The 27,173-nt window shown below is 40.3% G+C and overlaps 1 protein-coding gene across 10 annotated transcripts in view; it reads right to left on the reverse strand.

Annotated features, from left to right (window-relative positions):
- The window catches only part of LOC123616570 (uncharacterized), a 53,304-nt gene extending 27,574 nt beyond the window's left edge, over positions 1 to 25,730 (reverse strand). For 8 of the 10 annotated variants that reach the window (XR_012507726.1, XR_012507722.1, XR_012507725.1 and 5 more), the window contains exons 1-4: positions 22,379 to 25,730; positions 15,229 to 15,339; positions 7,103 to 7,245; positions 6,653 to 6,771 (exon numbers count right to left, since the gene is read on the reverse strand). The gene's annotated coding sequence lies outside the window, so the exon portion shown is untranslated. Of the gene's footprint in view, positions 1 to 6,652; positions 6,772 to 7,102; positions 7,246 to 10,717; positions 10,855 to 15,228; positions 15,340 to 22,378 lie in introns of all 10 variants that reach the window. The other 2 variants (XM_074366264.1, XM_074366267.1) reach the window with 2 other exon arrangements.
- Positions 25,731 to 27,173: the final 1,443 nt, after the last annotated feature.

The raw sequence follows: 27,173 nt of genomic DNA on the forward strand, positions 1-27,173 counted from the left end.
CTTAAAGAAATGGAAAGATATCCCATGCTCTTGGATTGGAAAAATTAACGTTGCTAAAATGGCCATACCGCTCAAGGCAATCTACAGATTTAATGTGATCCCTATCAAGTCACCCAGGACACTTTTCACAGAACTAGAACAAATAATCCTAAAATTTCTATCGAATCACAAAAGACCCAGAATTGCCAAAGCAATATTGAAGAAAAAGAATGAAGCTGGAGGAATGAGCCTCCCAAACTTCAGACTATTCTACAGAGCTACAGTAATCAAAACAGTGTGGCACTGGCATAAAAATAGACATATAGATCAATGGAATACAAAAAGAAAGCCCAGAAGTAAACATGCAGACCTACAGTAAATTGGTCTTCGACAAAGGAGGCAAGAATATACAATGGAGAAAAGACAGTCTCTTCAGCAAGTAGTGTTGGGAAAACTGGACAGCAGCATGGAAATGAATGAAGTTACGACACTCCCTCACACCATACACAAAAATAAACTCAAAATAGCTTAAAGACTGAAATATAAGACATGACACCATGAACCCCTAGAAGAGAATATAGGCAAAACATTCTTTGACATAAACTGTAGCAATGTATTCTTAGGTCAGTCTCCTAAGGCAAGAAATAAAAGCACAAATAAACAAATGAGACCTAATCAAACTGAAGCTTTTGCACAGCAAAGCAAACCATAAAGAAAATGAAAAGACAAAATACAAAATCGAAGAAAATATTTACAATCAATGTAACCAAAAAAGGCTTAATTTCTGAAATACACAAATAGCACATAAAACTCAATAACAACAACAAAAGAAATCACCCAAACTCCAAAATAGGCTGAAGACCTAGTCATTTCTCCAAAGAAAACTACAAATGGCCAACAGGCACATGAAAAGATGCTGAACACTGCTAATTATTAGAGAAATTCACATCAAAACTACAATTAGGTATCACCTCACACCAGTCAGAATGGCCATCATTAAAATGTCTACAAATAATAAATGCTAGAGACATTGGGCAAAAGGGAACCCTCCTACACTGCTGGTGGGACTGCAAATTGGTACAACCACTAAGGAAAATGGTATGGAAGTTCCTTAAAAAACTAAAAACAGAGCTATCAGGTGATCCAACAATCCCATTCCTGGGCTTATCCAGAGAAAACACTAAATTAAAAAGACACACGCACCCCAATGTTCAAGCAGCGCTATTTACAGCGGCCAAGACAGGGAAGCAACCTACATTTCCCTTGTCAAATAAATGGTAAGTAAGTGTTTTATATATACATCTATATATACACACACACACACACTAGAATACTACTCAGCCATAATAAAGAATGAAATGATACCATTTGCAGCAACATGGATGGACATACTAAGTAAGTTGGTTAGATAAAGATAAATACCATATGATATCACTTATATGTGGAACCTAAAGTATGCCACAAATTAACTTATTTACAAAACAGAAATAGACTCACAGACATAAAAAAATTTATGATTACCAAGTGGAAAGCAGGAGGGAGGATAAATTAGCAGTTTGGGATGAGCAGATATAAACTACTACATATAAAATAAATAAAACACAAGGTCCTACTATATAGCACAGGGAACCTTTTGCAATATCCTGTAATAAACCATAATGAAAAAGAATGTGAAAAGGAACATATAAAGACTCACACACATATATATATATATCTGAATGACTATGATGTACACATTCAAACAAAATATTATATGTGAATTAAGCCATTATGTAAACAGAATAGAATAGTAGACTATATTGGAAAATGCAAGACTGGCCAAGATTCAAAAATAATTGTGTAAATTATCCCATTAGCAGAAAAAGCACAATGAGAAGACAACAATTAAGTAGGATAAATGTAAAACGGTATTTAATAAACTCATTGACTAGTCATGAAAATTACTCTTAGCAAAACTGTAAAAGAAACCAACTTCCATTACAAAGTGAAAATAATCAAGAGTATGGCGTTGGCTTGGAAACAGACACATATATCAATGGAACAGAATAAAGTTCATAAAGAAACCCGTGCATACATGATGAATAATTAACAAGGGAGCCAAGAATATACAATGGGAAAAGGACAGTCTCTTCACTAAGTGATGCGGGGAAACCTGCATAACTACATGCGGAAGAATGAATATGGACCCCTATCTTATTACCAAACACGAAAGTCAACTCAAAATGCGTGAAGGACTTGAATGTAAGACCTGAAACCATCAAACTACCGTAAGAAATTATAGGCAGTAAGCTCCTTGACATCAGTCTTGGTGACGAGTTTTTGGATTTGACATCAAAAGCAAAGGAAACAAAAATAAAAATAAGCAAGTGGGATTACATCCAGCTTAAAAGCTTCTGCACAGCAAAAGAAATCAACAGTAACATGGAAAAGCAACTTACTGAATGGGAGAGAAGAACTGCAAATAATATACCTGAAAAGGGTCTGATACACAAAACATATAAAAAACTCCTACAACTCAAAAAACAACAACAAAACCCCCAATCTGATGAAAACATGAAAAGGATCAGTGGCACTTATCACAAAGGAAACAGAAATCAATACCACAACAAGATGTCACCTCACATGTGTTAGGATGAGTATTATCAAAAAGACAAGATGTAGCAAGTGTTAGCAAGGCACGGAGAAAAGGGAAACCTGTGTCTGTTGGGAACGTAAATTAGTGGAGCCACAGTGTAAAACAACATGGAAGTTTCCCAAAATATTAAAAATAGGGCTATTATGTGATCCAGCAATTCCACTTATTTATCTGAAAGAAATTAAAACACTAACTTGAGACAGTAGCTGCATGTCCATCTGAACCGCAGCATGAATGACAATAATCAAGATACGGAAACAACTGAAGTGTCCACCAGTGGACAAATGGACAAAGGAAATCTGGTATGTCTCGTGTGTGTGTGTGTGTGTGTATGTATGTATATAACAAAATACTATTAAGTCATTAAAAAGAATGAAATTTTGCTATTTGCATCAACATGGATTGACCCTGACGGCATTAGGCTAAATCAAATAAATTACTCAAACAAACATGCATGACTTCACTTACAGGTGGAAACTAAATAAGACAAAACCAAAAACAAGCTCATAGATACAGAGAACAGACTGGTAGTTACCAGGTGTGGTGAGTGGAAAAGAGGAAATAATCGTCAATGGGGTCAAAACATACAAATTTCCATTTACAAAATAAATAACAAGATGTCATGAAACATACAGTACGGGGACTCTAAGTAATAAAACCACATAAAATACTTGGTATTACTAAGAGTAGAATCTTATCACAAGAAACAATGTGTAAATATATATAATGATGGACGTTAGCTAAACTTACGTGGTAACCATTTCACAATACATATAACTATCAAATCATTATCTTGTATACCAGAACCTAATATAAAGTTGTATGGCTATTATATCTCAATAAAAACAAACACAAAAACACTATGCAATTTGTAAAAGGATACATTTGGGATAAGATGAACATTTAGCAACATTAGTAATAATAACGGTAACCCTGGGCACTTCCTTTGGTGATCATTGTGGTAACGGTTTAATTCACATTATCTCACTTGCAAGATAATCAATCATAAAAAGATCTGTATCATAGATGATTTTACAGAGAACGAAGCTGTGGCTTGGAGAAGAGTTAAGCAATTTTCCCAAGACAGCCAGTGGCAGAGCCAGGACTCAGACCTGTCTTTCAAGTAGCTAAAACTTGGCACCAGAATAAAAGTGCACAGACTGATTTTCATCCTACTAGACTACATCTTACTACCTAATCACTTCTGGTCCCGGCTACTTCAGCTCTCTGAACTTCAATTTTCATTTACATATAAAACGTAGGATATGAAAACCTGCGTTTCCTATCCTGCAAGTTGTATTGAGAAACAATGGGGTTAACGTTGCTTTGAAAATTGTAATAAGATAAATACAAGGAAGACAGGCAGTGGTCATGGCATAGTGGTAGCCTCAGCCACGGCAGCCATAGTAAAAGCAGAACAGGTTAGTTCTGGTCTCTGCACAAGATACAAATTGGACACTCCATTGTTCTTAGTCATTTTCTTGCTAAATAAAAATAAATGAAGCTTAAAAGAGTACAGCACATCCAGAATCAGCTCATTAAGCATGGAGGGTTTGGGGCGGGGGGGGGGGGGGGCGGTGTATGTTTTGCTTTGCTACATAGAAGAGGGCTGCTATTAACTTTAAAAGTACAGTGACTGTCTAATTGTGGTTCTCTAGTAAAAATGTATTTTGGGTCCTATTCTTGCATTTCCGGAGTGGGAGAGGAAGGTGGGGGTGGCAGGGACAGGCTTACTCTACTGCACAGTGACGTATGTCCACGCTAACACCCCATTCTAGTGAGTCAGCGCAAACACTTCAGGATGAGCAATGTTGGAATAAAGAGAAGGCATCCTGGACCAGGCATTCATTTTCATAGACTCCAGGTGCCCAACTACAGGAATCACACACTCAGTTAAACAAAATGCAAACAACATGAGAAGAACATAAAAAGACAGCAAGTTCTTGCTTTTTGTTCAAAAACAAAAGTGACAATTCCGTTTTGCTTTACAGAAACCTGCAACTGTTCAGGCAGGTCCTGCAAGCGGTTGCAATTATCCAGGTCACCTCAGCTGTAGTTATTCCTCCCCTGGAGGTAGAAGAACTCTAAATAAAGATTGCCATCTTTATTTCTTTACTAATAGAAATTCCACTCACAGTATTGTCCGTGTTCTTTGGAAGGAAACAGACTGAAAAGTGGCTTTTTACTAGACAAATTCAAAGTGAGGTGCAGACGAAGGAAATAGAAAAATGAATCTAACAAGAGTGAGCACGATGAGTCCAACAATATTTAGAATCCAGACAGGAAGAAATAATCTCAGAGCACCATGAACTAGAAAAAAAACAAAAGGAAAGAAGGGAGCTTCCTGAATCTGATTATCTAAGTGAACTGACAGTGGAAGCAAAGAAGAAACCTGACTCCATACTAGATGCATTCCTTTGCCTTTAACCCTGTGTTGTTTCCTGGGCTTAGTCTTGCTGGCTCTGCACCTTTTGTGAAACAATGTTGCCTGTAGCCTGAAATAGACAAGAGAGCCTGTTCCCAAGGCTCTGACCTGTAAGGATATTAACACTTTTCCATTCATATAAAGAATACAAGTTGCAACATAGAAAATAACACTTGTTTGGTTGGAGGTTTACAGGGACATCATGAGCTAACCCACATGCACAGCTGCAAGAACACAGGATTCCAAGAATAAAGAATTCCTACAAGAAATTTGCAGCAACCAAGCATTCCCTTTTCCTTTTTTTTTTTTTTTTTTAGTATAGAAGCCTTAAGTCTGACTTGGAGAAGATGGTTCTCCAGGACATTAATGGGCCATCTTCTTGGTCAGTCGGATTTCTGAATAAAGTTGCTATTCCTTGTGCCCCAACACCTCATCTCCTGATTTACTGGCCTGTCATGCGGCGAGCAGAACAAGTTTGCACTCAGTACCAATAACAAACAATACAATTAATAGGCAAATATTGAGAGTTTTCTCTGTAACCAGAACCAGATGCCAGCTTTCACTCCTTCTCTTCAGTACGTACTGAAGACACTGTCAGGATAATAATGCAATAACAACAAAATAGGAGGCATAAAGATCAAATTTTAAGTGAGGAAACTGTCACTGTGTGTGCATGGCATTATTATTATGCATGGAAAATCCACCCTAATCGAAAGACATTTACAATTAGTAACTGAATTAGGGCATGGTTACTGGGCTGAGGATCAGTATATAAAATCAACTGGATTATTCTGCAACTGGATTATTCTGCATGAGCAAGAAGGAAACAGTAAATAAAATTAACCTGCAAATACTAGACTAGAAAACGAGTATCCACAGGAGAAAAGAACCAATAAAAGATTAACTTACACAACATAAAAGAAAATGCTTCAGGCCTCATGGCGCCTGGCCTGTCCACCCTACAGGGGCCGAGAGATCTCCCAGCCAGGCCGGGTCCAGCCCGGGCTGTGGGGTGCTGTGCACAGGCCGGCAGGGGCCCAACATCGGCCTCCCTGTGCAGCTGGTGCTCACACCACACTGGCCCTGGTCTAGCACCTCTGAGCCCAGAGGCTCTGGGTGATAGAAATTTTAAAAATAGGTCTTCGTATCAATATAAGAAAAACACAAAGAACCAACAGAAAGTGAGCAGACAATATGAAGAAAAATAAGCCCAGGAGGCTGACGGACCTTCTGAAACATACTCCCCTGATGCCAGTCCAGGTGAGAGGATCCCAGCAGGGCCCCAGGACAGGAGGCCAGGAGGCAGGACCACCAGGGAGGGGACAGCGCCCCCTGCTGTGGGAGGGTCCAGGACCCAGGACTTCCAGTGGGGGCTCCAGGTCTCCTGCCTCAGCCTTGGCCCCCACTGCACCGTCAAGCACAGCCCCACATCACCACCCCCAAGCCGGGGAGGATTCTGATTGTCCAGGTCAGAGAAAGTCATGTAAAATGTGACTGTCACACAAAAGTCAAGGTCTCAACTGTCATCACAGCACTTCCTAAAGAAGAAACCTTAACTTCACCCTCCAATCAGGCAAGAGGTTACAAAATGCTCAAATGAGTATCAGACTCACATATTCATCGACTGGGTCACCAACAGTAGGAGCAAAAATGACCTGTGCTGCTGAACTGGCCCATCAGCTGGTGGCTGTCTCCCCAAAAACACTCAGATTCCTCGGTCCACTGCGGGGTCCTAAATAAATCAACACAATAGAGTCAGCGGCCTGTCCGTGAGCAGGCGCACATGGGGGTGGAGGGAGGGGTGTAACAGAGCTGTAAGCAGGTCAGAGCGCCTGCACAGGAATGTCACCACTGTCTGGGGGGTGTGCTCCCTTGTGATAAAATCCACGTCTCCTACAGTTTTCACGTGGACCCGAAAACAGTAGAAAGTGCTCCATTCAGAGCTTTTCAGGCAACAGAGGCGACACATATTTCAAACAAGTTTCCCTATAACGAAATGGGATCTTAAAAAAAAAAAAAGGAAAGAAAAGAAAAAGGGAAGAGAAAGAAAGACTTAACATTACCTCCATCTTATCTGAGCTTCCAGAAGGGGCCCAGGTGATTCTGCAGAGAGAGAGACACGTCGGAAGCTCCGTGATCCCATGCCCCTCTGAGACTCTCTGGTGCCACCTCAGCATCTGCAGGTGTGCTGGGGCTGGCACAGTACCTGCCGTGAGGAAAGACAGCACGAATTTTTTGGAGGTGACCTACAAACTGCATTTAATGAAACTTGTTCTAGTTTCATGGACACGGGGAAACTGGCTGACACCATGGCTTAGAACCAAGTATCTTACCAGTTCAGTCCATTTGAAAGTTAACTATGAGACAGGGCTCTGAAAACCACAAGCATTTTATGGATGTAATACGTTACTATTTATATTCTACTAAAATGGTGATTTTTTTTTAAAGCTTACATTTAGTCACACTGTTCTAACTCAGTGGTTCTTAATCACTTTGCACCTCACACTTTTGGGGGAATCTAAGGAAAACCATGGACTCCTTCACACAACAATACACATTAAGTACAAACTTCAGCCCACAATACAGAGAGCACAGGGGCCTTCGGGGTCCATAAAATGTTCTGCTCTAAGTAATTCACATGTAAGCTTTGCCTATAGATCACTCACCTTAAACACAACGTGCCGCTGACCATACTGACTCTATCCAGAGACAGGAATAGCCCTGCAGTGCTGGTGACACTGAAATCCCAATTAAGAGCCCTGCTACTGACCAGCAGTTTAGTTCGTTTGCAGCTCAAGCCATCTGGAATGTCTGCCACCAGTTTGGAGCTTTCATTGTCAGTTTCTCTATTTGGTAACCAAAGCCAAATACACAAAACCCAGAGCCATCAAAATACTTGTTTCTAATCATTATAATGAAAAGGCCCACTGAGATCGAGAGACTGGAACCACTTTCACAAGCACGGCTGCAAAGCAAACCAATCATAAGGAATGCACTTTGGATGCATCTAAAAGTTCTTAGGAAATCTGAAGGCTCACAGACATACATTGAAAGTATCCCTTTGGTATATTAAATGACCTGCTTCCACTGGTCTTTCTTCCTGACATTTTCTTCTCTTGACCACTCCTGCTGTTTATGAAAAACCTGTCCCTCTGCTCATGTGGACACATTTCCATCTCTAGCCACTACCCTTCCAGGTAAGAACTGATGCCAAGAAGGCAACTGAAGTTGCTAAGAGGTATTGCCTGGCCTGAAAAGAGCAGAAGTGGGTTCTGGCTGATGCTCAGGAGCAGGCTGGGACACCTGGCAAGATGTCTTAAGCATGGACAGACAGCTGGGCCCCAAAGGAGAAGTTTCTAAGCCTCCATGAGACTTGCTGGCTAGGAAGGGAAAGTTCCAGGCTATAGCTCTGATCCCACCACTAGCTTCCTGGGCCAGGCTGGGCAAGTCACTTAAATTCTCTAGGCCCGCGCTGTCCACCATGGGAGCCACCAGCCACACGCAGCCATTGAGTACTTGAAATGTGGCATCCGAATTGAGATGTACTATAAATGTAAGTTAATACACACTGAATTGCAAAAAAAAAAAAAATTACCAAAAAGATGTGAAATCTCTCATTAATAATAATACTGATAAATGTTAAAATGCTAATATTCTGGATATAGAGTAAAAACATAACAACACATTATTAAAATTCATTTCATTTTTCTCTTTACCTTTTCTAATGTGGCTACTAGAAAATTCTGAGTTACCTGTGTGGCCCCCATGATATTTCTTAGGAACCTAGCTGGTTCCAGACCTCAATTTCTTAATCACTGTTGAATTAGGAAATTACGTGCTGAGCACTGGGCCAGAAACTGGAGACACAAATTGAGCAAAATAAACCTGTCTCTGCCCTCATTAGGAGGGGAAAGTCCAATAGACAGAAAAAGACCAACAGGTAATGATAACTGGATCACACACTATGCAAGCACCATGAGAGGGAGAGACAGGGACACCTCTTCCTTGAAGTGGCCTCGGAATGGAGCAGGGAAGGCGGGGCCCGGGCAGGGGCCCAGCATCTCCCCCACGTTTCCACTGCGGAAGTCAGCCCTCCCTGAGAGCCACACGCCTCACCTTCCTTACATGATCTTCGGTTCTGCTACAACAAAATCACGAACTACTGAGGGCAAGGATGCTTAGATTTTCCTAGCCCTGATAGCACTTTACATATAGGAAGATCTCAAAACATCTGATAACTACTGCATGGTTTCCAGAGACAATGTCCAACATACATCAAGAATATTCTTTCTCCCCACCCCTCTCCACACACACACACACACACACACACACACACACACACACACACAGAGCCATCAAGTATCTGGAAGATGAACGAGTGACAGTGGCAGGTAGACTAACAGGAGAGAAATTATCATAAAAGGAACGGACACAAAGATAGAAGACGGGAAGAAAATAAGCAAAAAACAGTCTAGGAACCCAAACATTATCAAACCTGGGCAAAAAAATAACATGAAGAAACGAAGTAACCAAGGAGATTCAGTGACACGCGCACACGGTGCTGTTCCCCAAGGATCAATACAGCGCAAGTGCAGCTCACGGGTGCTTTCCTGAGCAGCCCCTAGGGGGGCCCCCGTCACACCCTGCAGAAACGCCGACTGTGCACATGGTCTGTGAGAAGAGGTCTTCAAGGGGCGTCCTGGCCCGTGACCTGTCCACCTCTACCTATAAGAGAGCCCAAAAATGCATGGACCAGAGCCATGTCTCTCACCACTGTCTGGTAAATGTCGGCCTAGGAATTCAAACAACAGAATCATTTCCCCTGCCTCCCTTCACATCACTGCCTTATTCCTCTCAGAGAAATTCTCCTGTGTATTAGCTTATTTATTACACACAAGAAGTGAGACCCCATGGTCATTGTACCCCTTTTGAAATTGAACCCCGGAAAGAAATGAACATGTTCATGTGTATAAATGAGCTTCTGGACAACCCAAAGGAGCAGCACAGTGCATAACTGGACGCTTACAGAAACTATCTCTAGCTTCCAAAAATGCCTCTGAGATCCTCACAAGAATGGCCCCTCCAGCAAAGGTGTTTTAAATCCATTTGCAGCTGAAGCCCCTCGACTTGCTCCCACTTGGAAGCAGGTTGTCACGGATACAGCTCTCCACCCCCAACATCATCTCAAAAATGCTCAGTGCCAAGGCACACTCCTCTAACATGCTATTCATGCTTTCCCTTCATCCTACTCAACTGTCCTGTACTCCTTTTACCTGACAACCCCCCGCCTCTTTCGAGCATCCCCTTGCTAGCTCTCATTTTTAGAAACATTATTATGACAATTTTTAGTCATCCATAAATGGCAGAGCACCGTAACAGGCATCTGGACGAGAGGGAAACACCACCCTAGTCTATAACTCTTCATCTACTAAGGGATGATGTTTTTGAGATTAACATCACACAGCAAACCATTTCTAAACAAAATGCGAGACAGCCCAACATATTATCAATATTCTAACAGTGTTTTATTAATATATAATAGAACAAGTTTTCAACACTAGATCAATGAAATGATAAGTATGCAAAATATGCTACCATCTATGCTTGTTTAGGCTCTTTTGTTAAACCTACTAGGAAAGAAAACAAGTATTTCTAAACCCATTCTAATCTCAACCTACCTCTCTGACAACCTCTTCTGGTGTTTTGTAGTGGACAATGTATTTATGCATTTTTCCAGGGGCAGGTTCCCACAAGACATTCCTGGTGCTGCGAGTCACGTCTCGGAGTTCCAGGTCTCGAGGACTGGGCAAAGGCCCTGGAGATGCAGGACAAATTATTTGGTCCAGATGCGGTTCTCAACCACAAAGCTCTAAAGCATCCACACAAGCTTTCAAGAAGTTGTTTGGAGAAAACTTAAAGGTGCGCAGCAGAGTAACAAGCTGGTTATAATGACACAAGCACCATGATACTACCAGGTACAGCTGAATTCTTCTTAAGAAGGCTTCTTAAAAATAGGGTAAATTTAAATTTTTATTCCAACTCTAACTTCTCTATGTTAAATTTCTTCTACTCTATTTAAGTAAGTCTTATTTGTTGCTCGGCTGTATAAAGCATAATTCACCATTAAGTGTATAGCTCATGTTTCTTTACCAGATAGTTACAGCCGTTCAGAAAGAAATCAAACTCGGCGATATGCTCCCTTAAGAATGTGATAGAAAAACAAACGGTTACAAGGGTGAAGGGTGAAGATGAGCTGAACTTCAGCACAGAAGTCTAAATGGTTGGGAGAAAATCCCCATGAAAAATCCACGACGTTATTGTGGTACAATTTCTGTACAGTAAACTACACATATTTTAGACGCACCATTTGATGAATTTTGACAGACGTGGACACCTATGAAGACACCACCGCAATCAAGAGACCTAACATTTCCACTGGGAGTTTGAGATTTGCACTTGGAGATTTTCTTCTGCTCTCTGAGGCATCTCTCACTCTCTCTAGCTGTCTATCTAACCAAGTTCCTTTGTCTCTTTCAGCTCTGTGCATCTCTCTTCCTGAATCTGTCTCCACCTCTGTCCCTTCAGTGTTTCCGTCTCCGTGCCCTCCCATCCTCTGCTGCAGCAGTCCAGCCCCACATCCCAACCTAGAACCACACTCATCTCTCCTCGCACGTGACTCTTGGGACTTCTCCCCCAGCACTCCCAGCACACGCCTCCACCCCTGGCTGGCTCCCCACTCTTCCCATCTGCCACCACTCCACTCCTACAGACCACCAGCTCCTGATAGGACCCAACATATACAAGACAATTACTTGCTGTCAATTAACGTCTCCTGCCCCACCTTGCAGGCGCTTCTTTTCTGTCTCACCATGCTTGTCTCATCCCCTTCCCCTGTTGAAGGCTCTTTCCAACATCTTAATTTCCTTAGAAATGTGAGCTGAGATTCTTGACATTTAAGCCATCTCATTCATCCCAGCGTGCCCACCTCAAGAAGCAAGAAACAAAACTAGGCAAGGCCAGGGTCCTAGATGCAATCACTGACACTTTTCAAGAAAAAACACCTAAATGCTACTGAAACAAACCAGGAACACAAAAGGGGCTGAGCACACACATGAGAAGTGCAAACCACGAAGGAGTCCGTGTGCTCCATGCTGTCTGTATTATTCATTCCCAACATCTGAGCACAGGACTGGAGTGTCCTAGGTGATCAGTATGTTGTGACACTGAGTTAGTTGATTAAACAATTTACTTCACTGAAAGAGACTACTCGTATGTGCCGTAGAGTTTCTACTCCAACAAGAACGTGGAACATCTTGATCTTAAACTTAGTGTCTTCCACCAAAACCGCACTCACCCAACATTCCCGTCTCGCCAGTGCTGTACACCATCTTTCATGGATCTACAGTATCGACTGTAAGATGCTCCATTCCTTTCTGTCTTATTCCCCGATTGACACCTCACCAAGAACAACTGTCAGACACCACTCAAAATCAGGCATGCTTAATATGGAAAGATAAACGCAAATCCTAGAACCAATGCAAGATGCTGCCGCAAGGCTAGAAATTATCTTAATTCTCAAATTTGACTGCAGTAAGTAATTACCTTGTAACTTATGCACAAATGATCAAATTATTGTTGGCATCATCGAGTAGAAGAAACAGCCCAATGAACATGATGTTCACAGCAACAAGGGAAGAAGGAAAACCAGCGATGTCTTACAGGTGACCTCCCTTGTGCTGACAGGTTCGCTGGCGAGGTCACACAGGATGGCCTGGACCATGACCGTGTACTCGGTGTTGGCAAAGAGCCCCCTCAGCAGCACGCTGCTCCCTGTCAGCCCCACTCGCATCTGCAGATGGACACGCCGAAGGGAGTAAGATGCTCAAATTACACTAACTTGTAACCACTAGACTTTGTTTTCTTTTCCATTATACTTTATCAAAAGATATTGATTACACTTCCCCTGTACACAGTAGGTCCTAGTTGTTTTATCTCTTTTATGTATAGTAGTATGTATCTGCTAATCCGAAACTCCTCATTCATCCCTCCCCTCTTTCCTGTTTGGTAACCGTAAGCTTGTTTTCTGTACCTGTGAGTGTGTTTCTGTTTTGTAAGTTCATTTGTATCATTTTTTAGATTCCACATGTAAGAGATATCATACAATATTTATCCTTCTCTGTCTGACATAGTTCACTTAGTGTGACAATCTCTAGGTCCTTCCATGTTGCTGCAAATGGCATTACTTCATTCTTTTTTATGGCTGAGTAATATTCCATTTTGTGTGTGTGTGTGTGTGTGTGTGTGTGTGTGTGTGTGTGTATACCACTTCTTTATCCATTCATCTGTGCATAAACATGTACATGAGACAACTTTTATTTTTCGTTTCTCTGAACTGCTTTTCCTTTCTCATGCTAATGTTTCCTAAGATGTGTCATGGGCCACAAATCTAACCTGTTTTTCTATTTCACATGTAAAGATATAAATGAGTTTGTAAGTCACCGCTGTTTCATGGAGACTCTAAAACAGTGAGGTCTTAGGAAGACCCAAAGATAAAGAAAACAAACATCTCCCACCTCTTTGGGTTTGGTCGGTTCTATGGCATTAATAGGCTCGTATAACAAGGTGTATCCAGTAGCCCCTCCCACTGGCTGCCACTGGACCTGCCTGGTGGTAGAGCCAACATCATAAAGATTGAGGTGGACTACAGGGACTGGCACTGTAGGAATGTAAAAGCAGACATCAGTCTAATTCCTCTTACTCTGCTCATTTTTCAATTGTTGTCTCCCACTTAATCATTGATATCTGTATGTACTAAATAGAGAAGGGACTGCTGTGAGAAATCAGTGGGAGTTAATACAATCCTTTCCTTTCCAAAAAAAAAAAAAAAAAAAAAAGCTCCTCAGGCTCATTGTTTATCTCCACCTCATACCCAGGGACTTCATGTTATAACTATTTCACAGAGAAAAGAAGTTTAAACTTAAAATGCCATTCCAGTGAGTCCATATGGCAGCCAAAACAGACCAACCTCCTGAGATTTCGATGTTTTTCTGGAACTTCTTTAAGTTGATTTTTGTTCTTCAATCAGAGAATTTCATACATAAAAAACCAACACAGTATTTCATTTCATCCTTCTTTTTTAAAAATTTTAAACAAGCGCGCCATATACTAGTAAGTGAAACCTAGGGGATGATGGGCTTGTTGTAGATCAGCCCATGAGGCAGAGTAAAAGGTTTACAGTCTCCTCTCCATGTAGCACCCACACAGCTTTCTATTTTTTGTCCAAAGATTAAGTTTAAGGTTTTAAGGAACTATCAGATTAATCCTGCCCATTATGAAATACATTATTTCCCACCTCTGCTGGTCTAACATGAAAGGAAATGAGAGAAGGGATAAGGACCTAAGAGACTGGGCAGTGAGTAGGGTCAATTCTTGCCTTGGAAAGAGTTACGCCCACTCCTTCCTCTTATGAGTGACCTCCCTCCTTCCCAGAGACCAGCCAAGAAGATGGGAGGAGGAAAGGGTATTTTCATATGGCTTCAGAAACCCTACCAGGAAGAGGAGTGAGGAACATCTTGCCCAAAAGCTCTACTCAAAGCCAAAGCCATCAGAGCTTCTCTAGCAAAGGCCAGAGTCCAAAAGGCAGGGGAGAAAAAGGGGAGATCTCACTGCCAGCATGAAGATCTGGCCACGTGCAGCACTGAACCCGGTCATTCCTGCACAGGTGCTCTTCCAGACAATCCTAGACCCACTCCCCACACGGTCTCTTCCCTTAAGAAGTGGAGAACTACTTGTAGATAGGTCATGGTTACACTAAAAGCCATATAGTTTAGGTGCCTAAGCAAATGAGATTTTGGGTGTTGACAGCTCTGATTTCATTAATAAATTGTAAGTAATTCTAAAAATGTGAAGAAAAAAAGGGGATAACTGAGAAGGGTACTTTTCCCCATGAGGTATCTGTGGCCATGACTACCCATTCCACCCCCGGGGCCCCGTGACGGCAGGACCAGCCAGTACAAGCAGAAAACCACACGGTGTTTATCGAGCACGAGCAGCGCACTCAGTAACTGTGCGCTGAATGGATACTGAATAAAGGAATGCTTCGGAAGGCTGACAAAAATCCCACTTGGACTTTCACCTCTTTATCTTAAAAAATAAAACAAGAAGATCTTTTTTTAAAAATCGGACTTACAGGTTTTTCTGTGTCCTTCATCCTCTACCACTGAAGACATGTCAACAACGCACTCGGTGTCGGGCTTCAGGTCTTTCAGGACTGCGCTACTTTCCATCGGCTCACGTAAAACTAGGGGGAAAGTTAAAAAATAAAAACTTATGTTATCGCTTCCCTGTTTTCTACTACAATTGCATTGCAGTAGTTCTGCAACGAGCTTTGAAATTAGATTTTAATGAGGCTCTTGTCATTTGTTTTTGGAAACCACCAGATTACAGTGAAATCTTGGACAATTCACACAATTTATTCTCCCAGCTGCTGCTTATCTGTAAAATGTGTGGGCAAAACTAGATCATCTTCCATGTTCCCTTCCTCCTCTATGATCTTGTATAAACTCATGGATAAATTAAGCATCCTCTAAGAAAATTTTAATTAAAAATTGTATTGCTATTCTGCAACTCTTAGAAACTGTAAGAATTTAAGTCAAGCCCTTTCCTTCTAATTAAGCCCAAACAGAAGTGCCTGCTTACCAAGAAATGGAGAGCACCCTGGACTCAGTTCAGCCTCCTCTCCGTGCCTCCTGCTCCTTGCCCAGCACTGTGCTCAGAGCCCTAAGGAGGAGGCCCCGAGCTCTCGACCAGGAGGAGGGTGCTGCAGGAGGTGTCTACTCACCGCTTGCCATTCCCCTCCAGAAACTGGGTGGAATTCCGCCTTGTATCTACCCACGCTGTCAGAAGGAGGTGCCAGCTCACTCTCAAAGAACAATGCATTCGCTCAGAAATGATAGGTTAGAAGGTGCTTCCAAGTCACCTACTCGTGGAAATAAAGTGCATACGCTTTCTCCACTGTTAAGTAAGGTGATGACATTTAAATTAGGTTGAAAAGAGGGGCGGGTATAGCTCAGTAGTAAAGCGTGTGCTTAGCATTCACAAAGTCCTGGGTTCCAGCCCCAGTACCTCCATTAAAATAAGTAAATAAACCTAATTACCTTGCCTCATGAAAAGACAAATTTTTTAAGTCATACTTTAGAAAAATAAAAAACAAATTAAGTTGAAATGACTTTCCTCTCCATATTTCAAGCTTATACACATATTCTTTCACATGCTAAGTAGTCACAGTAAGTCAGTTTAGAGGCCCAGTCCCAGAAGTCCTCTCTGAACGGACAGTCAAAGGGCTCCTCAGCCTCAGAAGGCTCAACCCTGAGCTCACTCTCGTTAAAACCTGCTCCCCTTCTTCCGGTTGGCACCCCAAGTTGATCAGTCACCTGGAGCTCAAAACCTCTGAATCATCCTTGAACACTTTCTCCTTCTCTTTAACCTGGTACATGTATCAATAAATGACTGGGGTCCTGACAGTTCCACCGCCTCTATCACTTGGCACCACCCAAGCTCACTGCCCTCACTGTCATTTTGAATATCTATATTCATATCTTATCTCCTTAACTGTAAGTTATGCTCCGCGCAGACAGAACTGGTTTCTTACTCACATCTAGTTCCCTGACAAGATCTAATTGAGCGATAAAAGCAGCTAACCATTTTCTCATCCAAAACAGAGGAAGAACCACCAAATTTTCTAAAATTTGGTAAGATTCTACTTCCCGTGATTGTTTTCCCTGTGGAAACCAGTATAGGTGAAATGACTAATGCAGAAATATATTTGGAGTAAATATTAATGAAAATAGAAATACTCAGTTCAGTAAGACCATTAGAAAGATGTCCCAAATAATCATTATAGGAGAACTGATCCAATGACTTCATGAGCATGCCTTTCATTCTCAAATAAATCCGTTCTACTTTCTTTGTAAGCCAAAGCTGGGAAAAAGCATTTCCATTCTTAGTGTATCCTAATCTTAATTGTACCAAATTATCAAGCAATTTTACTGCCTGGGAAACTAAAAGGATGCAACTAGTACACAGTGTGTATTTAAAAAAAATTTTTCAAACAGATAAAAGACGTTTTCATCCACATTCAAAGTTCTAACTAAATAAAACTACAACTCTCTTAGCTAATCCAGGGAGAAGGGGGAGGAGGAGGGGGAGGAGGGGGCGGAGGAGGGGGAGGAGGGGGAGGAAGAGGCGGCTTTTCCCCCCCTTACCTATGCCCAGAACAGAGATCTGCTTCCACAGGCCTTGACTAGAGGCTTATTGGTGGGAGGAGATGGTGCCTACCCACAGCTGGTTTTTAAATTAAAATATCCTTAACTGTTGTTATTTCTGAACAGTAGGCTTATAAAGGATGTTTATTTTCCTTTGTGCTCTTTTGAATTGTCCCTAAGTTCTAGAATACACATAAAAATATTTTTCCTTCTTTGATCAAAACATATACACACAAACACCTCTTTAAAAGGAAGACTGCCTAGATACAACACCTCCTCAACATTCACAGCTTTGGCAACTGCCATTTTCACTATCCGAAAAGTCTGGCCCTGAAATGCATTACTTCAATATTTTGCAGCTTCATGAATATGAATCTCACCTCAGAGCTCATAGGTAGAAGTGAGTCCCATGGCCAGGGGACAGTCCCCTAGGCACTCAGCACCCACATCTCAGCCCAGCTTTATTCTCTATGTACCTTCACGTCTCTCATGAAGGATCTGAAGAAACTGCTTGATCTTTCCATTTGTACTTTACTGTGCTTCATGAGGGAATAAAATATATTTATGCACCATGGTTTTTGAAACACCTAACATTGTTGAAGGTTTCAGGACATACATTTTACAAGCGTCAGTCTCCCACAGTATATGAACAGTTAAACAGCATCCCTGTGGAGGACAGGGAGTAACACTGGTTTGTTGAAGCTGCTAGATGAGTTTATGCACTACATAAATTTAACAAAGCGGTAAGTGAAAAGTATTCATACACAATCCACATCTTGTTTCACTCCCCCAAAACAAATATATAAAGGTGATACAATACGTCAAAAAAAAAAAAAAAACAACAAAACTCGAATATGAAAGAGATGAAAAGATAGCCCCAGGTCCACTGCTTTCCTACTCCCCGCTGAGGTCATCACTGTGAGCAGAAGGCGTACGCTGCTGAAGAATTTTAATGCACATATTTTTCACCCTTATACAAATGGTAGAATTCATGGAGTAATCCTATTCATATTCCATGGATAGTGTTTTTTACTCTACAGTATTTTATACCTACCTTTCTGTGGCCTAGCTGTTGATCAGTTTTATTTTTCTTAAATTCCACAAGATACTAAACCAGTGAGCTACTGGTGGACACTGTTTCCATGAATATCTTTTACATACGTTACTGTCCACATTCACAAGGGAAACGACTATGTCTAAAAAAACACCTGTTAAAAATGGTGATCACCACCCCTCTGAAAACAACTGTGCCAACTCATACTCCTTCCATCAGTATGAGCGCGCCCACTTCCCAGAACCGTCACTAACAATGGATTCATCTACATCGTTTTGACCAATTTTGCTTCACTTACACTTTCTTGAATAAGTGAGACTCAGTATTTTCTTCAGATGTAAATTGACCACGTGCATTTCTCCTCCTTATTGATGTATTTGCCCAACTACTTTTTTTCATATATACATTACAAATATTTGTTTCAAGTTTATCATCTTTTTCTACTTTTGTTTATGGCATTGTTTACCATTATGCAGTTAAATCTATGCATTTCTGGCCTTGGTGATATACTTAGAAGGATCTCTCCCCGACAACAAGATCAAAAAGATGTTTTCCTATAATGTCCCTGTGGTTTTATTTTTCACACTAAATCCTGAAACCTCTCATTACTTTGGGAAGATATGAGTTAGGGATGAAATTCATGTCTCCCACATAAATTGTCATTTACAGTAATACCATTTATTGACTACTTTCTTCTATCCTCCACTGATTTGAAATTCTTCCTTTGCCATATAACACATCCCCACCTACACATTCCTGCCCAGCACCTGCTGCATTAGTACTTCTAGGCCATGACTTGCTTCATCTCTGCCCTGCTCCATTATTTTTAAAACTTTTTTAGTCTCTCTTAAGAGTATCTGTGTATGGAAGAAATGCTTAAGTAATTAGAGTAAGTTTAGGGAGTAATTTTGGGGAAAACTGACATCTCTGTCATGTTGGGTCTTCTCACCCAAGAACATGCCATGGCTCTGTCTGTCCTGTAATGCTTTATAATCTGTTCCTCGGGGTCTTGCATAGTTCTCATTAACTTTATTAAGTACTCTGAGCTTTCACTGCAACTGCGAATAGGACCCTTTGCTATATACAGGAAAGCAATTGTTTTGCCTATTAATTTTCTATTTGGCTCCATGTTAACTTATTTACCAAATTAGTATCTGCATTTAATTTTTAACTGAAGTCTGGAAAGGCAGACCTCCCGCTCAGTCCTGCTCTCCAGAGACGGCTACCGGGACACGCTCCTCCCCCACGTCCAGCTGATCCTCTTGAAACGTTCTAGGTGTGTCGATACCTTGGTCTTCCCTCTTCGTTATTTATTCTTGGTTCTCTTCCTCATCGTCCCTCACTCAGACTCCTGACTGTAATGGAAAGTCATTAGTGCTCCACTGGTGTTACAACATGGATAATCCATGCCTATTCCTGTAATAACAGCACTTTTTTTCTTCTAATATTAGGAAGTATGATTTTGGGGGAGAAGAAAAATTAAAGTGCCCAAATATAGATTTTGATAAAATTCCAAATCCATTACTGATTAAGTCAGTCTTGCATTATTGGAATACATCCTCCTTGGTCTCCATTGCTTTAGTACAGCACTAAATTCTATTTGCTAGCATTTTACCTAGGATTCTTTGATTTACATAGTATTAGTAAGAATAAGCGACATTTTCTTTTCTTTTTGATGGTATCAGTTAGGTTTTTAGACCTGGGGTTATTTTAACCTGTCTTACTATGCATCCTTTCAAAGTTAAATAATTTCAGATGCCAGTGGTCTTTCTCACCATCACCTTTCCTTTTTAAATGAAAGCTAACCTTAACAATTAAAGATCCAAAAAAGCACACAAGAAATTTTTGCCAAGTAGACTTATAAGCATGTAAAAGCAAAACACTTATCAGTTAATCACACATCTCCATCCCCATTTAGTAAAGAAATGGGCATCAGTCAACTAAAATTCATCACACTCTGCACTGTCCAAGAAAAAATCAGAGCTCTTAATTGATATTAGTGGTAAACAAAAAGAGAATGCAACACTACCAGACCCTATCATACACTTTTTAAAGCGGACAGTAAGCTCTTCAACAAAATAAAAATCAAGTCTGACAGTCCACAGGAAAGCCAGCTGAGATACAGGAGACGCGTTTCCAGCCAAACGTAAACACCTCAGGGTGGTCTGGGCCCCCTGACACGAATACCAGTCACATCAGATGCCAAGAAGAACACTACTTGGGATGTGAGGCGAATGCCATCTACCACTGTCCTGTTTGTAGCCCCAGTCAGCCACCTCGGGAAGCTGTCAGACACGCTCCTTGGTGGCCTCAAGAAAGGAAAGTCTCCCATGAGAGCACTCAGGGATAAGCGTAAGTGAAATGCTACGGAAGGCAGTAAGAACCATGTATAGGACCAACCTGGGATGGGGGTGGGGGACTCAACACAGAAGGAAGGAAGGAAGGAAAGAATCCTGAACAAGTGAGTGTCTCTGGGTCTTCCAACCAAAAACCATCTGGACTAACTGGATTTTGTTAAACATGAGGAAATAGTTTTCAAATACATGCATATATATATAATATATATGTTATTGTATTTATATACAAAGGGACATTATTTTTTGTAGTAACATCAGTATTACTGTTCTTACCAAAATTATCCCATGAAGTCATAATTTAATTTAGACTATATAGTGGGAAGCTAATTGCTGAAAATATTTACTTTCACAGATTTCCCCTCTCAATGACCAAATGTTTGTTTCATGATTTAGTTAGCCTATACTCATGTGCCATAAATATAAAGGGAAAGTGGTGACATCTGCTATCAGGTACACTGTGATATTTTCTTAATCTCAAATAGGCCAAAAAAGAGCTTTGGAGACACATACTATAGCCACGTATTTTAGGAGGAAGTGGAGTGGATGGGGGCTTCCTTAAATTTCTTCTGTACTTCTGCTCAAAAGAGACAATCAACACTGTTGGATAGGTGGGGAGCACACTAAAAGCATCTACAAAGTATATTCAGGTACATTTTGCAGGGTAACTTGATTCCAGAGCAGCGCTGTCCAATAGGACCTTGTGCAGCAATGGAAACGCCCTGCGTCTGTGCTGATCGGTACAGCAGCCACTAACTGCATGTGGTTACCGAGCACTCTAAAATGGCTAGTGTAACTGAGCAACCCAGTTTTAAATTTTAATAGGCACGTGTGACTCGCAGTTGCCATACTGGACAGTGCAGTTTTAGATCAATAGAATCTTCTATTTTCTAAGAAAATATTATATTATATGTTTATTAATCATTATGACAAAACTTCCTAAAACAGTTGAAGAGGAAAACAAAATTACTTTTAGTGGACAAGCAATTCAAGGTAGGAATTCTGTTATCTGCCTTCAGTGCAGAGGTGCTTAATGAGAATGCACACTAGATACTCTTATCTTTTTTCTATCATAGTTTCTTTTCATGAATGAAGAGAAAACATAGTCATTTTAGTGGTTGGTCAAGGGCAGGTCTTTTCCCTTGACTAAGCAGTTAATACTCAAGGGAAAACATTTGTTCAAAAATATCTCAACGTAAATGTGAATTTTAATAATCTTGCAATTAAAAGCAAGGCCTCAGGCTTAACCAACAGCTATATCATCACTAGAGTTCTCAAATTATTAGTCATACAACACATTAAATGTCACTGCAATTTAGCAAAGTTTTATAAGTATTCTTTCTTTCTCTTGGCTTCTACTGGAATATCCAGAGAATAAATTGTTTCATTAGATCAGAAAAAGTTTTACTATAGACTTTCAAGTTTAAAATTAGCATCTAAAAAGAGGAGAAAGGTGAGAAATGTTTAGTTTGACCTAAAATCTCTGGCAGGCATTCTTGCTAAATTGAATTTTTTTTGCTAGAAAGCAACATTCAAGTTTCACTTTTGTTAAGTTATAACACAAATTCATCAGAACAGTTAACAACACAGCACATGTAGATGGAGCTTAGAAATCTGTCTAGCGACTCAAGGGGGAAAACGAATTCTAGACCGTTAAAGTATCTTTACCTCGTAAAGAACAAACTGGTCCATTTTTTTGATTCTTGGAGCGCTTACTTCTGAACTGACTTGGAATGTCTAATGAAAGAAAGGTCTTAAAAAGAAAGGAAAATAGAGGACTGTCAAAAGTTTATAACTACACTCCAAATACATCAGTTTTTGAAATTATTTTTTAACATTTATCTCTTTACTGCCTTCATTTTCAAAGGAAACATTACAGTTATTATTTTAATACACTATCATGCATCCAGATGTAAAATAGGAATGGATCAAACTTTCTACATTCTGTCCCACATAGGAGGCAGTTAACTTCATTTTGGAGAATGCCTCCGAATATTGCCGTGACGACTGTAGATGCTCCATTTCTAAAGAAAATCACCACACAGGAAACTCAGTAAAAAAACTAAATATGTCTATGAGCTCCCTTTGGGGGGACATATACATCATATATACTCATTTAAATTTTAAAAATACAAAACTTTCAAAGCTCTAATAGATGTAAACGAAATAAAAGGCTTAAGCCACTGACGGGCCTCCCCCCAGCCCTCTTTCAGTCTCACCACTTTCTCCACAAGCAACACTGAACGCTTGCGGTTACTAACAAGCAGATCAGGGCAGGTGGGCCCCTTTCTTTCCAAGCGTACCCCTCAGGAAAGAGGGAGCTGTACACTGGAGCCTTTGCAAAGCCTCCTATTACTCAGGGAGCTCTCTCGCTTTACTCTGAACAACAACTTCCATCTAAGATGGTTTTAGATTTTTGAGATGGTTGTATTTAGGGGAAAAAAGGTAAACAAATTTAATACATATTTAGTAATTACTGACGGAGGTATCACTTCACAGTTGGAGTGCCGGGTGTTACTGTCAACAAGCCTTTTAAAAAGCTCACGTAAAACACTATTATAATTCCACCATTATCCCCATTTCTCAGACCAGGAAGCTGAGGTTCAAGGTTAAGTAACTTGGTCCAAGTTCACACAGCTGGTCTGACATGAGCACCTGCTCCTAACACTGCACTCCTTCTCTGAACTGAACCAGTATTAATGGATACTGAGGATGCTTCATTTGCGTGCTTCGTTAACAGGAATGCAGCAGACACATACCCTCACCTAGTGCACTCACACACGTGACGGCACTTCTGCAGTTACTTAGGCCTGTGAATTGCTCTTTTTTCTTAACAGCAATTTGAGGTGGTTTCTGTCACTTACAGTCAGTAACACTTCCAGTACACTGAACTGTACTGTGAGTTGCTCCAAGTTAAACCTACTGCAGAGACAGACAAAACCTACCCAAGCAATTCTCTTCTTTTTAAAGTTTGCTTCCTTTTCTAAGAAAGGGCTTCCTTCCTTACTGGCAGAAAAAATATACTGTAGCTTTTTTCTTTAAAGTTGTTCATAAGAATAAAATATATATATAATATATATTAAGTTGTTCATAAGATATATGTCTTTAGTCAATTAAAAAGGGAAGATACATTAGGAACTTTAGGATATAGTGGCTATTTCAGGTTTTAGATCTAATGGCTGTCATAAACCAAGGATACATTTTTTAAAAAACTACTGAAAATAAAGGGCCTGTGACTGATCCATTCATACTGATGTTCACATACACGGCTGCCTTTAATTAAAATGGAAACTGCCTTACTACAAACAATACATTTAAACTCCATGTACTTCTTCCTTTAGAATTTCTTCCTCTGAAAAAAAGATATTAATCAAGTCTTGGCCATCTGACGTGTATGACATTAAGTTTAGGTATACAATGACTAAAAACAAGATTTGCAACTGATTTCAAAATCGCTGCTCCATTTCTTATACTGCACACCAAGAGTGTTTCCATACTGACTACTTGGACAGGCTGTTATGCTGCGAAGGTCCTTTTTATTGGCACTAATGATTTTCTACATATTAAAAAACCCATCTGCCATTTATGTCTACCACCCCCACCCCCACCTTCAGTAGGGCTGGATGTGTTTATACAAGTAAATAAATACTGTACAGGAAATCTGTTTTTGTAGTTTTAGCAAATACAATTCTGATCCTGAAATGTATCCAGGGAATTTAAGAAAATATAAGGAAACCTGAATTTTGAATATCTGACATTAATTTATGTTCCTAACTCACTAAAGGAATGTACAACTACTATTCTTGAAAATATTATAGAGTTAATACTGAAAACTCACTAGTTACTGAAGGAACACCTTGTGAGTGTCACACACTCACTCCATCAGGGCACCTGGGTGTCAAATAATGAAGACCTCCCCCCCCCTTCACACGGACTGTCTGTGATAGAACCCAGCCTAATCTCCCCTGGGCAGGAGCGCACCAGCATCAGATACAGAGCGGAAGTTTTCACTGACTGCCGTGTGTAACTTGGTGCTGGCAGCAAGGACAGTGCCCCCAGGTCACACGCCCTTTCCCTTCTGTACTGGAGTCTAATGCGAATCTCAGCCACAGGACCTGGAGGGCCAAGCATTTGAAGAAGTAGGCAGTTCTTAGTGCCCGCTGACAAGGTCAGGGTCGCTGTGAGATTGCTCTGTGATTAAAAAGCCCCATCTCACACGAAATCTGATTTGTGGACGGCCAGGCAGTTAATACTGCAGCCACCCCTGTATATTACTTACTCTTTTCGCTCTTTCTTTGGGGAGTCTGTCTTACACACTCCTTTCCTGCACAGGTCAATATAAAACTTCAAAAAAAAAAAAATCTGAGCAATAGGAGACTACAATTAACCAAAATCCAAGCTGAAATACAAGTCAACTATCCCTTCCTCAAGCAAAACAAACATTCTGAACTCCATGTACATTTCGGGGCCTTAGTACCTGGGAAAGCTAACTAAAAGGTCTGTTTTATTCATATTGAGAGGCAAGTAAGAATTCTGAAAACGTACAAATGCCTCAATTTGATTAAAAAACAGACATATTCTAGGAAAATTAAAGTCCAAAATGAAGCTTTAGGAAAATTCACATTGAAAATATTGTAAGCTTTCGTTATCAGTGAACAAATTATTTCAGTATATGAAAATTAAGTTGCCTACATATTATTCAGTACATTTAGAGGAAAATTTTTAAGTACATAAATTGTAAATAAGTTAAAATAATTTATAGTAAATAACAATCCTAGCTACACCAAGATGGAAATAATTACAAGATGCCTCTGGTCTAGAAGCAGGAGGCATGTGCTAGTCCACTTGGTCACAAAGTTCAAGTGCACAAAAGTTTCAGCAGAGGTCCAGGAACACTCTCCGCTGTCCATTACAAATGTAATAAACAATAACAGCAATAGGAATGTCTGAAGTCTTCCTAGAAAGCAAAAGGAAGCCAAATCTCACATGCAACGTTTGTTACTTGCAGACAGAGCAGAATTCTACTGCAGAACTGCTGAGCGGGAAATCCCGTTGAAACCGCCCTGGAGTTCCAAGTGCAGGTGGTCGAGCAGGTAGCGCATGAACTCGTGGGTGTCCTGCTGCTGATGGCCCCTTGGAGCAAACGGAGACCGTCAGTCCCTGTGCGGCCCCGCGGGCCCTGCCAGTGCGGGAGGGCAGTGTGCCCGGAAGGGCTGCTGCTCAGAGCTCAGGGAGGTTCCCTGCTCCTTCCTCCTCACTTTCTCCACGTGTTATACATTAAATTCTCTTCAAGAAAGAGTTCTACAACTTTAAAACAAGTCTGAAAATACGGACTACAACCAGAATTTCCCTCAATACATATTTTCCCCTTTTCCTTAAGTTTCTTCTGGGAATTATAAATTATGGAAATAATCTGCCTAATCAATGGAACTTAAATCAGAAGTCAATTTAGCATTTAGCATTTCATAAATGTTTCTAAACTATTTAGCAACTAAATATCAACATATGTTCAAGCATTTCTTCTAAGATTATTATGAATAAAATGCTAAAATTCACAGTCAAAAGTATTCAAAGTTAATAGTTCCTTTCGAGATCCAAGGAGGTGCTTTAAACTTTTTCAACACAACTTTTTTTTTGTAACTCAAAGGTAAGATTAGTATTTCCGGTCACATCTCAAATTCTATCACATATAAAAATGTTTTTTTCTCTTACCAAAATAACCTAGGGTCTAAGCATTTTCTAAAATGGATCATGAAAATTAGGACCTTGTAGTTACACCAATTTGCATTTTCATCAAACACACATCCATCCCTTTTTAAAACAATCTGCCACTGTGCATTAACAAGTATATGGACTTGTACTTGCATAAATAATATACATTATCCAAGTATATGTGCTTGTACAAGTAATGTACATTGTACATTAACAAGTATATCCAACCACATCATGATTCTCTTGATTCTCTTTTCTTGTATCAAAATACATTATTTTCTAATGTTTCCTTTACCATTAGAAACATTTTTTCACCTACAGGAGATCATGGGAAACTCAGCTGTTTTATAAAGGTTTATAAAGGTAAGTTACAGGCATCTGTTTCAATTTGTGACCTTCCCCAGACAACAAAAAGCCTCTATTTCTAAGACTAGGAAGTGCTTTGATTCTGACTAAATGGAAGCTATTTTTATATAATAATAAAATAGAAATATTAAATCTCTATCAACAGTCTGAGTAGGTGATTGTTAGAAATTTTCTAATAAATCTGAGCCTGATTAATGGTAACTTAACAGTCATTTCTACCTTTCTATTTAGAGTCAAGAAATTCTATGATTCTTGCAAAATTAGTCTCACCTGAGAGGGGATTTAAATGACATCAAACATAAAAGAAGTTTCCTTCACAACAAAGACCAGGGTAATGAGAGTCAACTACATCTGATCCTCAAGGCTAGACTCTTCAGTAAGGCAA

This window comes from Camelus bactrianus, chromosome 6 (genome assembly GCF_048773025.1).
Source record: "Camelus bactrianus isolate YW-2024 breed Bactrian camel chromosome 6, ASM4877302v1, whole genome shotgun sequence".
In the NCBI taxonomy this organism is placed as follows: Eukaryota; Metazoa; Chordata; class Mammalia; order Artiodactyla; family Camelidae; genus Camelus; species Camelus bactrianus.